Source organism: Sphaeramia orbicularis, chromosome 20 (genome assembly GCF_902148855.1).
Source record: "Sphaeramia orbicularis chromosome 20, fSphaOr1.1, whole genome shotgun sequence".
Classification (NCBI taxonomy): Eukaryota; Metazoa; Chordata; class Actinopteri; order Kurtiformes; family Apogonidae; genus Sphaeramia; species Sphaeramia orbicularis.
The window spans coordinates 29,073,437-29,090,776 of NC_043976.1; positions in this window are offsets into that span (position 1 = coordinate 29,073,437).

Sequence of the window (17,340 nt, forward strand, 5' to 3'; positions counted from 1 at the left end):
AAACTATCAGCTGCATATGAAGATGATACACTGGTATTTTCCCTTAGTGAGTTTTTGAGAAAATATGATGATGACATAATATAGATGTGTGTAAACAATTATTTTTATACTATTTATTTTATATTTTATTTTATTTGTTAATATTATTTAGTGAGTGATGCAGCCTGTGGATACATAGCATTTATTTTGTCTGTGGTTTTGGACGCTAACCCTGCTCTGCTCTGATAACACACACTATACGACATTTACCAGTGGCTAGCATAGCGGCTAACTTAGCATGTTAGCGTTAGCATGGATGCTAAACTCATTAAAAACTCAACAATAGCAAACTCAAAACTCAACAATATCCTTATAGGATGAGTCTTTTCTTACAAATGCCGAGTGACAGAAGTTTCGTATCCTTTAACTCATGAATAAAAACTTTAATAAACTTTTCTTGGCAGAACTCCGCTCTACACCAACTCTCCTCCTAATTAGCACATTACTTCAGCTGACAAAATTAACCAAACACCACCAGGTTCAGCAAAACAACTAAAATAAAATCCACAGATAACAACATTTGTACTAACATTACCTTATCGTAACAACTCCATAATTTGTGGTTATAGCGGTTAAATCTCAACAGCTGGCCAAGCCATGCTAGCTAACTATAGGGCTACAGTTGACAATCGAACATAACAGGTTTTTAAGATATACATTTGTACAAACCCTAACCAAAGACAACTGAATGTACAATATAAATGTCCGCTAATACAGGAAATACACTCGATAATTTGAAAGATGACGATATCTTATTAACTTACTGCTGGAGTTGCTAGATCAGCTGCAATAGAAATGAATGTGTTATGATGGCGTTATGCTCAATGTTTGGAACTATTGACCCCTCCATGACCTAGCAGAAGGTGTGTATTTCTTCGACAATGGGAGTCTATGGAAGTGTCACTACTCTGATATATATCGAGGACTCTGGTGTCAGGTACCCAGGTTGAAATTAGTAGAGAACACGTTGAGTTCATTTACCTGCTACATTGCAGGTCCTGCAACGCGACTATTGCGAATACATACATCACAATGACAATACTAAATGATATATTGTGCAGCTCTACCACTTTTATTTATTTGGGTCCACCACATCCCTGATTATAACTATAACTATAGACCTGGCACATAACCGACTCCTGTTTTTTTTTATTTGTAGCGATATGGTTTTAATAATAAATTGTATAACATTTACAGTCAATACTTCATGAGGTAACATGCACTGACTCACAAGTGAGGCTGCCATATGTCTGCTGTGCTCTTCTCAAAGGTCAGTTCAATCACGTACTTTTGAGCGCTTTGATTTCATGTTAGATACCATGGCCGATATGTACTCCCTCCTTTTCCTATACACTTGGTCATTGTATAAATTAACCTTTAGTGTTTTTAGCTCCTCTAAGCCAAAATAAATCACTCTGTAAAACCTCTAATTAGAGTACACAAAAGCACGGTAAAGAACGGAATTACATCGAGAACGTATTTATTCCTGCTTTGAAAACCATGACCGCAATATGAGAGTAATCCCTATGTGATATTTCTGAACAAGAATACCAGCCTTTCTGATCAAAGCCAGCCAAGAAAACCCCAAACCGTGATCAATATCTGAGGCGACTGACCTGATCAATTTCTCTCTGCTCTGCTGCTTAAGCTTGTTATTTTCCACAAGTAAAAAACTGACCTGATAGATTGGACAGACCATCCCATCCCTGTGATGGCCACCTGCTCCCATAAAATCTAACATAACAGTTTTTTTTTAATGTGCTTTTCGCTCCCCAAGAGTAGCACAAAGTGGAGGCAACATTGAAAAACTTCAGGACGGAATGATTCCAAAGCGAATACGTCGATTTCCAGACACTCTAAAAATGACGAATATGCACAAAATGTACAGTATAATATTTAAATAGCGCCAATTTGGCTGTGACACTGACATATAGCTCATAATATTCAGACTTTTCCTCAAAAATATAACATAAAAAAAGAAAGACAAAACAGGTTACATGGAAAATTATCTATTCTATTCTATTCTATTCTATTTGATTCTATTCTATTCTATTCTCAATTCGATTTCATATTTCCGTTCATAGCTGTGCATACCTTAATTACAAATAGCTTTAAGGACTAAATGATTCCAAAGCAAACAGGTCATTTTCCAGTTATACTAAAAATGACAAATATGCACAACAATTACACTATAATATTTTAATGATGCCAATTTGACTGTTGACACATGCTCAAAATATTCAGATTTTCCTGAAAAATATGACATAAAAAAAAAACGGGTCAGATGAAAACGTATCTATTCTATTCTATTCTATTCTATTCTATTCTATTCTATTCTATTCTATTCTATATTTCTGTTTATAGCTGTGCACAGCTAAATTGCAAAAAGGTTTTAGGACTAAATGATTCCAAAGCAAATAGGCTGATTTCCAGACATTCTAAAAATTACATATATTCACAAAATTTACGGTATAATATTTTAATATTTAATATTCAGATTTTTCTTGAAAAACAAAAAAAAAATGTAAAAACAATTTACATGAAAATTGTCTATTCTATTCTATTCTATTCTATTCTATTCTATTCTATTCTATTTGTTGTGGGGTTCTTTCCCACACCACTCAAAAATTATAACACCACAGGTGTAGTTGAAAGTGCAAAAAGATGGTGGTGGTTTATTTTGCCGTCGGCCTCCCAAATTGCAGTGCAATATTTACAAGTGAAGTCAAAAATAGAAAAACAAAAAAAACCACTATTTACAAATTTACAAAGCACAAGAAAAAAAATACACTTTCAGCTTTTAGGACCAAATGATTCCAAAGAAAATAGGTCAATTTCCAAAGACTCGAAAAATGACAAATATGCATAAAAATGACAGTATAATATTTTAATATTTAATATTCAGATTTTTCCTGAAAAACATTTTTAAAAAAAACGGTTTACATGAAAATTATCTACTCTATTCTATTCTATTCTATTCTATTCTATGCTATTCTATTCTATTCTATTCTATTCTATTCTATTCTATATTTGTGTTTATAGCTGTGCACACCTTTATTACAAATAGCTTTTAGAAACAAATGATTCCAAAGAAAATAGGTCAATTTCCAAACACTCTAAAAATGACAAATATGCATAAAAATGACAGTATAATATTTTAATAATGCCAGTTTGACTGTTGACACATGCTTAAAATATTCAGATTTTCCTGAAAAATATGACATTAAAAAGAAAAAAAAAAGGGTCAGATGAAAACGTATCTATTCTATTCTATTCTATTCTATTCTATTCTATTCTATATTTCTGTTTATAGCTGTGCACACCTAAATTACAAATAGGTTTTAGGACTAAATGATTCCAAAGCAAATAGGTTGATTTCCAGACACTCTAAAAATGACATATATTCACAAAATTTACAGTATAATATTTTAATATTTCATATTCAGATTTTTCCTGAAAAACATTTAAAAAATTTAAAAACGGTTTACATGAAAATTATCTATTCTATTCTATTCTATTCTATTCTATTCTATTCTATTCTATTCTATATTTGTGTGTATAGCTGTGCACACCTTTATTACAAATAGCTTTTAGGACCAAATGATTCTAAAGAAAATAGGTCAATTTCCAAACACTCTAAAAATGACAAAAATGCATAAAAATGACAGTATAATATTTTAATGATGCCAGTTTGGCTGTGACACTAACACATGCTCACACATGCATATTCAGATTTTTTCTGAAAACAATAAATAAATAGATAAATAATAAATTAAACAATAAAAAACGAGTTACATGAAAATGATCTATTCTATTCTATTCTATTCTATTCTACATTTCTGTTTCTAGCTGTGCACACCTTAATAACCAATAGCTTTCTAAATAAATTTTACAGTGGTGGCAAATTCGGATGCATATGTTTGTAAGACCAGGTGTGAAACATACTAAAAAAAAAGAAGTAGTAATAACTGCAAGGGCATAACAATGTATTGGAAATAAAAGCGGGATGTTATGACTGCAGGAAAAATAATATTAGCTTGCAGCTAGTTGACCTAACAGCATTGATTGAGAGCACAGGTCACAGAGGTTGAAAGATCACAGGTGTCGCCCACTGAGCACCTTACCAAAAAATAATATAAGTTCTTCTCTTTTTTTTTTTTTTTTTTTTTTTTTTTTTTTTTTTTTTTTTTTTTTTTGCTATCTGACAAGTATGTTACGTGTGAGAAATCTAAACAGCACAAACAACGTCTTGCAGACTCCCAGTGAAGGTAATGATCACGTAGGATTACACTTTCATTCCACAAATTATTAGTAGGAGTTTCTGTTCTTATTTCGGAACATGCAACATTTTTCTAATTATAATTGCACTTAAATAATAACCCAGAAAATGACACGTAGGCGGCAGTTAAATGACTGTGTTTAGCGGTTCCTGCAGTGCCGACCCAACGGGCTGATGCACAAAGTTATATAAATCTTATATTATTCTTCTATTACATTTTCATGACTGTAAAAACATAATGCGTTCTACTTGGCACTTTTAGATTTAGTACAATGCTGTTAACACTCTGTGGTACTTCCTGTGAAACAAAACATCCATGATGACCATTTTATCAGCTTCACCCCCAGCACTGCTGCAGATACCCCACACACACACACACACACACACACACACACACACACACACACACACACACACACACACACACAAACCACGCTGCTTATCGCTAACCTACTGTACTTACTGTGGCCAAAGCAGAAACTGCAAAAATCATGAATTCTGGCATTTGAGGTCATTGCACCGTACGCCTGAGCATCACAGTATATTTTATAACACATTACTAGATTGAAAAGAGTGGCTGACAGACTAACTGGAAGGTGCATATAGGGTCACTACTTCTAATCAGTGGAACGGGCAATTAATTCAATTTAATTCAATTTGCTTTATTGGCATGAATATTAATGGAAAAAACATTGCCCAAGCATTAAGGACTAAACAATTTTAATAATAGTAGAGGACATAAATGAGATGAATGTTCATGAGTAAGGATTTGTAATAAACAAAATAGCATAATGTGAACGTAAAGGGGCTATAGCAGTGTTTATACATCCAAGTGGTGAACAAATACCTAAAATTATCATATGGGTGTTAACCCATAGCCCATAATCCATACCCCCCTTTTTTATTTTTTATCAATAAATAAATAAATCTTAATGTATTAATTATTATTGTTTCTATATATTATTTGATGTCTTTTCCCCTGCTCTTTATATATATATATATATATATATATATATATATATATATATATATATATATATATATATATTTTTTTTTTTTTTTTTTTTTTTTTTTTTTTTTAATATTGTTCTTTTATACTACACTTATGCTGTTTTTATAATTTTCATTCTGTCTTTTCCTATTTTTTTTTTCAGTGGTTATTTGTATTTGTTCATGTCTTGGTAGGGTTTTGTATTGTGTCATGGGTGGATGTTGTTTAGAAAATCAAAAATCTGCTTCCTGTATAGTGAATGTCTTATTCATGTTCTGTTATTAATAAAAAGACCTTTAAAAGAAAGAAAACTCACCTGTTCAAACTTGCATTTTCTAGAGCCCCTCTGTTCTTTGTTTTGTTAGTGAAGTGTCTTTGAGGATCCAAAAAAGTGTTATATGAGTGTGATGTATTATTCTTATTCTTACTCTTCTTCTTCTTCTTCTTCTTCTTCTTCTTCTTCTTCTTATTATTATTATTATTATTATTATTATTATTATCATTATTATTATTATTATTATTATTATTATCATTAGTATTATTTATGTCTCTCAGCTTGCCTGGGAATGCCTCAGGATCCCCCCAGAGAAGCTGGAGGAGGTGTCTGGGGAGAGGGACGTCTGGGGATCCCCACTGAGACTGTTGGTTGGTTGGTTGGTCGGTCGGTCGGTCAGATGGATGGATGGATGGAGTGTTTTTCTACATGGAAGAGTTTGATTATGAGGTTTATGAGGATATAAAGTTATTATGTGATATTGTCTTTGATAAGTTGCCATTTTCCATGGTTCAGACTAAACGGTGACAGTTTTGACCTTGTTTGGATGATTCCAAACAGATCTTTAGTACAGCTATTGCCAACACAAACCGAAAACAGAAGTGATTTATAGTTTGACCGTGGCTGTTTTCTGTCTAAAAACAGAGCTAAGCTAACAGCTACAATGTAAACTATCAGCATGAAGATTATAAGACATGGTGTTATTTTGATTGACTGTCAAAAGAACCAGCTATGAGTTTTAATTTGAAGGACAAAACTCGATGATACCGTAATACAGATGTGTGTAAACATTCAGTTCTATACTTTATTCAGTGAGTAATACAGTCTGTGGAGAGGGAAGTCTGGGTATTCCTGCTTAGACTGTTGCCTCCGTGACTCGGCCCTGAATAAGTGGAAGAAGATGGACAGATGGATGGATGGATGGATGGAGTGTTTTTCCACATGGATGAGTTTGATTATGAGGCTTATGAGGATATAAAGTTATTATAATTATTATTATTATTATTATTATTATTATTATTATTATTATTATTATTATTATTATTATTATTATTTATGTCTCTCAGCTTGGCTGGGAATGCCTCAGGATTCCCCCAGAGAAGCTAGAGGAGGTGTCTGGGGAGAGGGAAGTCTGGGCATTCCTACTGAGACTGTTGGTAGTTTGGTTGGTTGGTTGGTTGGGTGGTTGGTTGGTTGGTTGGATGGATGGAGTGTTTTTTCCACATGGATGAGTTTGATTATGAGGCTTATGAGGATATAAAGTTATTATTATTATTATTATTATTATTATTATTATTATTATTATTATTATTATTATTATTTGATAAGTTGCCATTTTCCACAGTTCAGACTAAACGGTGACAGATTTGACCTTGTTTGATTCCAAACAGATCTTTAGTACAGCTATTGCCAACACAAACCAAAAAAGTGATTTATAGTTTGACCGTGGCTGTTTTCTGTCTAAAAACAGAGCAAAGCTAACAGCTACAATGTAAACTATTAGCATGATTTTGATTGACTGTCAAAATAACCAGCTATGAGTTTTAATTTGAAGGACAAAACTCGATGATACCATAATATAGATGTGTGTAAACATTGAGCTTTACACTTTATTCAGTGAGCGACACAGTCTGTGGATACATAGCGTTGATTCGTTGGAGGTTTTGGAAGTGCTAAGTGTGTTCTGGTGTGGGACTCAGTACTAGAATCAATACTACATTTAACCCGTTTTATATTTCCCATGACCACTTAATCCCTAGAAAGGTTAAAGAAAACCAATGAACGAATGAATTAAATAATGGTCAGATTATTCAGCCTGCAGCCAATAAATGAATATCTTCTGGGAATCCAAAAACCAGGTGTAGACATAGCTTATCTGACGCCAACAAAATGACCTTCTTATAATCAAATCAGCTAAAGTACTCATGACTATACCAAATCTTATTTTCTTTAGGAGAATAGCAGCAGCATCACTTCCTGTCCGGAGCTTTGCTTTAATAGGGGAGATCAATGACACAGAGGGAATTTATGACTCATATGTCGACATAAATTACCGAGTTATCTTTGAGGAGGGAGCTATTGTTAGGCTTCAAAAACTGCAATGGATTCCAATAACTCCCACCACTACCGCCCTTTTTACACCACCTGTCACTTCCTCCTCTATATTCTGCTTCTTCTATGTGTGTGTGTGTGTGTTTGCGTAATGAAAAGAAAACAAATGCTTTACGAGAAGCTCCCCTCATATAATTGCATAAGCGTCATTATTGTAAACACACACTATCAACTATTTCAGCACTGAACGTACAAACAAGTAAAAAAAAAAAAAAAAAAAAAAAAAAAAAAAAAAAAAAAGCACCATACCTGAGCATTGTTTTCTATCTGTATACCTTTATAATGAAGACCAATTAAAGAATACCGGCTGGAAACCGGCTTGGAACGAGCAGGATGAATACATTCTGACATGCCTCATAGCACCAGGATAATTAAGTGAGCTGGATGCAAGAAAAGGGCTGTGCACAAGCTACAGAGCAAGGGCTCAATTGGCACCGACCTTTTGGAAAAAAGGTATGAGATTGGCAAGAGTCACTGGAGAAAATGTTTCCCACAGGGCAAAATAGCTACAGGCGTCTAGAGCCATTGGCAAGACGCTGTTGAAAGAAAAAAGGTACGAAAAAAAAAAAAAAAAAAAGTCCTGTTTGCCTCTCTTACAGTAAATGGGAATGTAGCCGCAGGTTAGATTTCACTTCTCCAAATTTATCAATTGTTAACAAATGTGCGTTCAAATGCATAAGTAAGTCAATAAATCACTTTAACAACAGACACTTTTTAAAAATGTTCGGGACGTAACGGGACGGTTTACTTTTCTTACGCTAAATCAGTGATGAACGGGAATAAATAGACATTTTAATGACAAAAAAATACCTCTATGAGTGTGTCTTATTTTGGTAAAGTTTTGCAGTGCACTCAAACAGAAATAATGAAATCATCCTATTGACCTTATTCCTACTCCCCTGGATACTTTGCATGAATTATGGGTGCAATTTCAGACCCTGTCCTAGAACTGGTGTTTTCCATGGTAACGCTGCTCTGATCCTACTTGTTCTATGAGCGAACGGGGAATAAAACCAGTTAAACCTCAGATGTGGGAGTGATCATAACTTCGCCCTCTGGCGTGTCCAATTTCACTGTGGATGTACACATTTTTGTCCTTTATGCGTGTTATTTAGTGGCATTTGATGGCATGTCAATGCGCTAGCCGCTAATCACGCTCGCCTCTAATCATGCTAACCGTTAACCATAACCCTAAACCTAACCCTAACTGCTAATCGCGGTAGCCGCTAATCACGCTCACCTCTAATCACGCTAACCGTTAACCATAACCCTAAACCTAACCCTAACTGCTAATCGCGCTAGCCGCTAATCACGCTCGCCTCTGATCACGCTAACCGTTAACCATAACCCTAAACCTAACCCTAACTGCTAATCACGCTAGCCGATAATCACGCTCGCCTCTAATCACGCTAACCGTTAACCATAACCCTAAACCTAACCCTAACTGCTAATCGCGCTAGCCGCTAATCACGCTCGCCTCTAATCACGCTAACCATTTACCATAACCCTAAACCTAACCCTAACTGCTAATCGCGCTAGCCGCTAATCACGCTTGCCTCTAATCACGCTAACTGTTAACCATAACCCTAAACCTAACTGCTAATCGTGCTAGCCGCTGAGCACGCTCGCCTCTAATCACGCTAAGTGTTAACCATAACCCTAAACCTGACCCTAACTTCTAATCGCGCTAGCCGCTAATCACGCTCGCCTCTGATGACGCTAACCGTTAACCATAACCCTAAACCTAACTCTAAACCTAACCCTAACTGCTAATAGTGCTAGTCGCTAATCGCGCTAATTGCTAACCTGTCCCCAAAACCTAACCCTAATTGCGCTAGCCGCTAATCGCACTAATGGTGTGCTATTTTACACGGCGTAAATATACACACTGAAAGCTTATATTGTGTACAGATAACACGCCGATTAAAAGTGGCGTGTTCGTTGTAAAGATGATACTGCTAGTAAGTGATTGTAGGGGAACAGCCTAGCTCCAAAATGAAGCCAATCTTGTAGTATCTTACTGTTGCAATACCACTGATAACCACCGGGGTAAATCCAAACGGATGCAACTGTGTCAGGCACGGTTCGGGTTCGGACAGAAATATGTGGCCCGAGCCGGCTCTACTGCACATATGCCTTCATGAATATTCATACAGTTATGGAACTAGACAACAAAGGGTCCTGAGTCCATAAGGATGATAAGATATCCTTGTTTGAAATAAAAAGGGTTTACCGAAAAGAGAATGTTGGTTTTGTCTAGACTATATTGACCAAATTAAATAGAACTGAACAGAAGCCTCAGATCAGCTGAAACACTTCAGTTTATTTAAATCCAGGTTAAAGACCCACCAGTTCTGAGCTGCATTTGAATAGAGTTTTTATTCGGAAGTTCAGATCTGCACTGTTTCTTTTAAGCTTAAGTTTTCATCTGTTTATCTGTTGTATCTGTTTTTTCTGTTTATCTGTTTTATTCTTTCTTTTTGCCCATACTTTTTATTGCTTCCCCTGCCTCCTGCTGTAATGCTTTCATGTTTTATGTAAAGCATCACTGACTAAAACAAGAAAAAAATGCCATCAGTATTCGTCAACTAAAACTAGACGAAAATAGTCATGCATTATTCTGACTAAAATACGACTAAAATGCTCAGACTAGACGAAAAAACTATGAACGTAACTAAAACTAATAAAGACTGAAATGAGTGTTTGACACAAAGACTAGACTAAAACTAAAATTAAAACAGGCTTGTTGAGCCACATTATGTAATAAATTCCCATTATGTAATAAAAGTTCAAATGTAATAAGAATATCACGCCATCTTGTAATAAAGCCGCGTTATGTAATAAACTGACGCATTTTGTAATAAACTACCTCAATGCATTATGTAGTAAATTTTTTTCACATTATGTAGTAAGTTATTACAATTTGAGAAGTTTATTACAAAATGCACTTGACACATTTTTATTTTCAGGAAAATGTAATGTGCTAAATTAATCTTTAAACTGTGTGGTTAAAGTTCTGATTCCATTACCTGTAGCTCCTGTGACTAATTTCTTCTAAATTGCTCTGAAATTATATTAATTTGGATTGTTATTACATAATGAACCATGTTATTACATTTTTTTTAAATAAAAATGTGTCAAGTGCATTTTGTAATAAATTTCTCAAATTGTAATAACTTACTACAAAACGCGAAAAAATTTACTACATAATGCGTTGACGTAGTTTATTACAAAATGCGTCAGTTTACTACATAATGCGGCTTTATTACAAGATGACGTGACATTCTTATTACATTTTGAACTTTTATTACATAATGCGGCTCAACAAGGCTGCCTAAAACAACACTAACGGTGATCCCACCTTTTTGCCAAAATTGACTGATTTCCACAGCCAAGACAAAGGAGTAACAGAGGTGAGACAGGCTGGACTTTTACACAGCGGACCTGTGCTCTGGAATCAAAGGGGCGATGATGTATAGGTGAGCGTATAGTGCACAGGTGTCAAACATGCGGCCCGGGGGCTAAATCCGGCCCGCCAAAGGGTTCAATCCGGCCCCTGGGATGAATTTGTGAAATTGCAAAAATTACACTGAAGATATAAACAATCAAGGATGTTGAAATCATTTTAGGTCATTTCAGTCTCAAGTGGATCAGACCAGTAAAATACTATCATAACCATTTAATAATGAAGACAGTAAATTTGTCTTTGTTTTAGTTTTAAAACAGTAAAATTATTTTTAAAAAAAAATGTTTACATTTACAGACTAGCCTTTAACAAAAAATGTGAAAACCTGAAATGTCTTAAGAGAAGTATGTGGAATTTTGATAATATTCTGCCTGTTATTTAATGTTTTGTGTATTTGTAGATCCACTGTGATCTCTAAGTTGTGATTCACATGTATAAGTGATAAACTAAGGTGTAATATTGTTATCATTGCACTTATTTTACTAAAGAATTTTCAGGCTGTTCATATTTGTTCATGTTATGTTCAAGTACAATTCGTAGATGTAAACATTTTGATTACGGAATTTACTTTTTTCACTCAAAAGTTCTTATCCTATTATTTATATTATTTTACTTGTTCGGCCCACTTTAGATCATATTAGGCTGGATGTGGCCCCTGAACTAAAAGTAGTTTGACACCCCTGGTATAGTGTGTTTATATCATTTGATTTGTATTTTTTTACTTTTAATTATTATTTCAGTTATACCGTATTTTTATTCTTTATTTCTTTTTTGTGTATTGTTTATTTCTGGGGAGGTATTTATATAGCTGTTTTTGGCTTCTATCCTCTCCTGCACAATGGTGTTACTTGTACAGGGTGGGGAAGCAAAATTTACAATGAACATTTAGTTGTTTCTTCTCAGCAGGCACTACGTCAATTGTTTTGAAACCAAACATATATTGATGTCATAATCATACCTAACACTATTATCCATACCTTTTCAGAAACTTTTGCCCATATGAGTAATCAGGAAAGCAAACGTCAAAGAGTGTGTGATTTGCTGAATGCACTCGTCACACCAAAGGAGATTTCAAAAATAGTTGGAGTGTCCATAAAGACTGTTTATAATGGAAAGAAGAGAATGACTATGAGCAAAACTATTACGAGAAAGTCTGGAAGATACTATTAAAGAAGAACGGGAGAAGTTGTCACCCGAATATTTGAGGAACGCTTGCGCAAGTTTCAGGAAGCGTGTGAAGGCAGTTATTGAGAAAGAAGGAGGACACATAGAATAAAAACATTTTCTATTATGTCAATTTTCTTGTGACAAATAAATTCTCATGACTTTCAATAAACTAATTGGTCATACACTGTCTTTCAATCCCTGCCTCAAAATATTGTAAATTTTGCTTCCCCACCCTGTATGATATATATATATATATTTTTTTTTTTTTTTAATTTATTTATTTTTTTGGTGTTTGTGATGTGCAAATAAGTAAGTAAGTAAATAAATAAATAAATATTTAAAATTCTATTCTATTCTATTCTATTCTATGTCAGTATTTAAGTTACTATTTGTTTTTGCTCATTCTTTTTTTAGTTAAAGGGATAATAATTCTGACCCATAGGTGACAGGATATCATGCATTATACATTGGATAAAAGTGAGTTACAGAAGAATCATAGACTCTTAACAGCTCAGGAAGACACAGTTCTTATAATCATACACAGTTATGAATATTACATTCCATTTCTGCAATTAGATCCTCCTAAATCCCCCTAAATCTTACATATCTTCAAAGAATCACCAATGCAAATGAAGTTTTGTTCTTGATTTTACATACTTTATCATGCAGAGGTAGCAGACAAAGGAGATTTGAAACAGCCCCGTATCCAGTCAAACAGTTTCACAAATACAGAAATAGGACTAAAACATGCACAGGATTTTTTTTTTTTTTTTTTTTTCATCTGCGTTCATGCACTTACTTTTCATTTCATGCTTGATTTCAAATAATGTCAGTTAATGCAAAACAATAGAAATGAATGTAAAATAAACATGTGACTTGAGCAGAAGAAGACGAAATCTGTGCAGATCCTACAGTTTGATACAAAGCGCTGGTAATTTTATCCAGTATGTCAGGGAGGCAGGCAGGATACGGTACAAACCCACAGTCCACTTGACCGTGCATGATTAGACCACATAGCCAGGTCCATAAGATGGATTATACAGTATTTCATCACACACCGAATGTGACCCTTTATTATATGCCTTTTCCATATTAAATTTCAAATTACATCCTGTTAATTTGTGGATGGAGCATATTAAATGAAACCTTGAAACCATGAAGTATAGAGGTTGAGACCAAGAGATATCACTGTATTTAATTTGGCGAACCAGTGGCCTGTCTGTGAAATGAATTAGAAGTTTAAGTCAGCAGTCAGTGTGTAATTGTATTTCCTTCATACATTATCAATCAGTAAACTGAAACAATAAGGGCCGATTTGTTTTTTATTATGATGAATTATTGCTTCGACTGCAGCCACATATGAGGAAGTTTCATTAGATATGTTCAATTGAAGAACATGAAAATAACGTAAAAAAAAAAAAAAAAAAGCATTTAGTGTATTTAGGTCACAGGTGTCAAACATGTGGCCCGGGGGCCAAATCCAGCCTGCCAAAGGGTCTAGTCCGGTCCTTGGGATGAATTTGTGAAATGCAAAAATTACACTAAGATATTAACAATCCTTTTAGTTCAGGTTCCACATTCAGACTAATTCAATCTCAAGTGGGCAGGACCAGTCAAATACGATCATAATAACATAGAAATAATGACAACTCCAAATTTTTCTGTTTGTAAATGTAAATATTTTCATGTATTTACACTAAAACAAAGTGTAATTTTGCAAAAAATGTGAATAACTTGAACAAATATGAACAACCTGAAATGTCTTAAGAGAAGTACAATTTTAACAAGGTTCTGTCTGTTACGAAATGTTTTGTGTGTTTGTAGATCCACTGTGATCTGTAAGTTTTAATGTACATGTGTAAATGATAAAACTGAGGCTTAATATTGTTAAAATTACACTTATTTTTTCAGTTTTTTTATGTTATTCACATCTTTTGAAAGGATAGTTTGTAGATGTAAACCTTTACATAATGGAAATTTGATTTTTTCACTCGAAACCATAGAGAAAAGTTTGGAGTTGACATTATTTATATATTATTATGTTATTATTTTACTGGTTCGGCCCACCTCAGATCAAATTTAGCTGAATGTGGCCCCTGAACAAAATGAGTTTGACACCCATGATTTAGATATTAGTATGTGGATGCTAATGAGGATTAGAGATCTGGCCAGATTAGATCACAAGGCTTTCAATCTGATAGTTAGCTCGTATTATGAGTACTGATATGTATTATGAAGTACAAATAGACCAGAGGAGTACCACCATTACCACTAGACATCATTGTTCTGGTATTAAAATGCTGATTAATATTTAGGTTCCTCACATAATTCAGTGAACAATAATAAAACATGTGACCCTGCATGTCACATTGTGGATGCACGGAGCTGGGCCAGAGCTGAACCGTTTCTGTAGAAGATCCGTTTTGCGGTGCAGTATCTGTTCTGGCCCGATGTGCGTTTGGCCACCGGGACGGATCTACCAAGCTGTTTCAGGCCGAGTCAGTCAGCGATTCTGTTCCAGATCCGTCCCAGTATCTCTTTGCTATCTGGGCAGTCCACATAAGTATTTTAAAATCTACATTTCTAATGTTTTAAGTACTCTAGAGAGTCCTGTACGTTCTGCTGTGTCCCATAGGTCATCATTCATTCATTAATTATTTTATTGTGTGAGAACCGCACAAGGAAGCCAGTTCATTGTGGTGTTCTCACATGAGTTAGTTAAAAAAGAAATATACAGGGTGGGGAAGCAAAATTTACAATATTTTGAGGCAGGGATTGAAAGACAGTGTATGACCAATTCATCAATCAATCAATCAATCAACCTTTATTTATAGAGCGCTTTTCACGCACAGATGCAACACAAAGTGCTTTACAGAATTAAAACAATTACACAACAAAAACAGAAAAACAATTACAAAGAAAACCCCTCCCTCCCACCCTCCATACTAGACACGCACACACACACATACACACACACACACACACACACACACACACACGCACACACACGCACACGCACACAACAGGGAGACATGGCATGGCACTGAGGATCAAGGAAACGCCACCTTTGGGGCCGTCCACACTGGGAGGAGCCGCAGGCCGTGCCATCGGGGGGACCGGCACCCAGGCCCCTGACTCCGACAGACAGGTGGACCCCCACATCGAAGGGAGGACCCCCAGCCAGCCGGGCCAAAGGGACCCAAGGACAGTACCCCCACTAGCAGACCAGACACAGCTCCCAGTGTGGAGGACCCCCCTGAGGAAACACTGGCATTAAAAGCTAAAGACTAAAAGCATAACATAAGACTAAGAGAATAAATAAAATAAAATAAATACAGTACCAAGAATAAAATACGAAAGAGTATAAATAAAATAGAATAGATAAAGTATCAGTGATAAATAAAACAAAATAAGAACAAGAAGAGTTTAAAAAATTAGTTAAAAGCCTGATTAAAAAGGTGTGTCTTTAATCTTCTTTTAAAAATAACAACAGTTTCTGCAGTCCTGAGGCTCTCCGGCAGGCTGTTCCACAGGTGGGGGCCATAGTGGCTAAATGCTGCCTCACCGTGGGTTTTTGTTCTGGGTTTTAGTATGGTTAAAAGGCCAGTGCTGGAGGACCTCAGGGTCTGCGAGGGTTGATATGGTAAAAGCAGATCAGATAAATAGGAGGGCGCAAGGCCGTTAAGACATTTAAAAACCAGCAAGAGAATCTTAATCAATTAGTTTATTGGAAGTCATGAGAATTTATTTGCCACAAGAAAATTCACATAATAGAAAATGTTTTTATTCTATGTGTCCTCCTTCTTTCTCAATAACTGCCTTCACACGCTTCCTGAAACTTGCGCAAGTGTTCCTCAAATATTCGGGTGACAACTTCTCCCATTCTTCTTTAATAGTATCTTCCAGACTTTCTCGTAATAGTTTTGCTCATAGTCATTCTCTTCTTTCCATTATAAACAGTCTTTATGGACACTCCAACTATTTTTGAAATCTCCTTTGGTATGACGAGTGCATTCGGCAAATCACACACTCTTTGATGTTTGCTTTCCTGATTACTCATATGGGCAAAAGTTTCTGAAAAGGTATGGATAATAGTGTTAGGTATGATTATGACATCAATATATGTTTGGTTTCAAAACAATTGACGTAGTACCTGCTGAGAAAAAACAACTAAATGTTCATTGTAAATTTTGCTTCCCCACCCTGTATATGAATGGTGGTCATTAGCATCACATTTAGATTGTGTCGCCCTTTACACATATAAAGATAATTACATTACGGATGTCCCTAATTGGTATCAGCTGCACTTTTTAGAGGATCGGATCGAATTTAGTCATGAGATCGGGCCAACCCAAGTTCGGTTCTGGGGTTCTGGGGTGGGGGGGTAAACAAACATCCTGCCCCCTCAAATTAAAGTTTCCAAAGGTAGGGAAAAGAGGTATGAGCTGCACAGCAGCTGGCGACTTAGAGGAATTAGTAAAGCATCTGTAAGTTTCACTTTCACTTCATGGTCTGTGCTTACTCATTGTGAGTTATGTACAGTAGTGATGCGCAAGTTCATTTGATCCAACCTAACTCGCCCCACAAATAAACTGACGTTCTTTTGACCCACCCCAAGCCGACCCGCAGGTTACTCGCTGATCTGTGCATCACTAATGCACGGCATGGAACGCACAATGTATAATCCCTGAACGTACCTGTTCATAGATGTGCTACAGCAGGTGTGGCAAACATACGGCCCGCAGGCCAAAACCGGCCGAACAAAGGTTCTAATTTGACCCACAGTATGAATTTGGAAAGTGCAAAAATGATATTAAAGTTGTTAAGAGTCAAAGGTGTCATACTTGTTTCAGTTCAGGTTCCACATTCAGCCTAATTGTGATCTCAAGTAAAATAATAACATAATAACCTATAAATAATGACTCCAAATTAAAATCAAAATTTCATAGTTAAAAGTCGGTATTGGATCGGTATCTGAAAAACTAATCCTAAAAAAATCAAATCAGATTGGA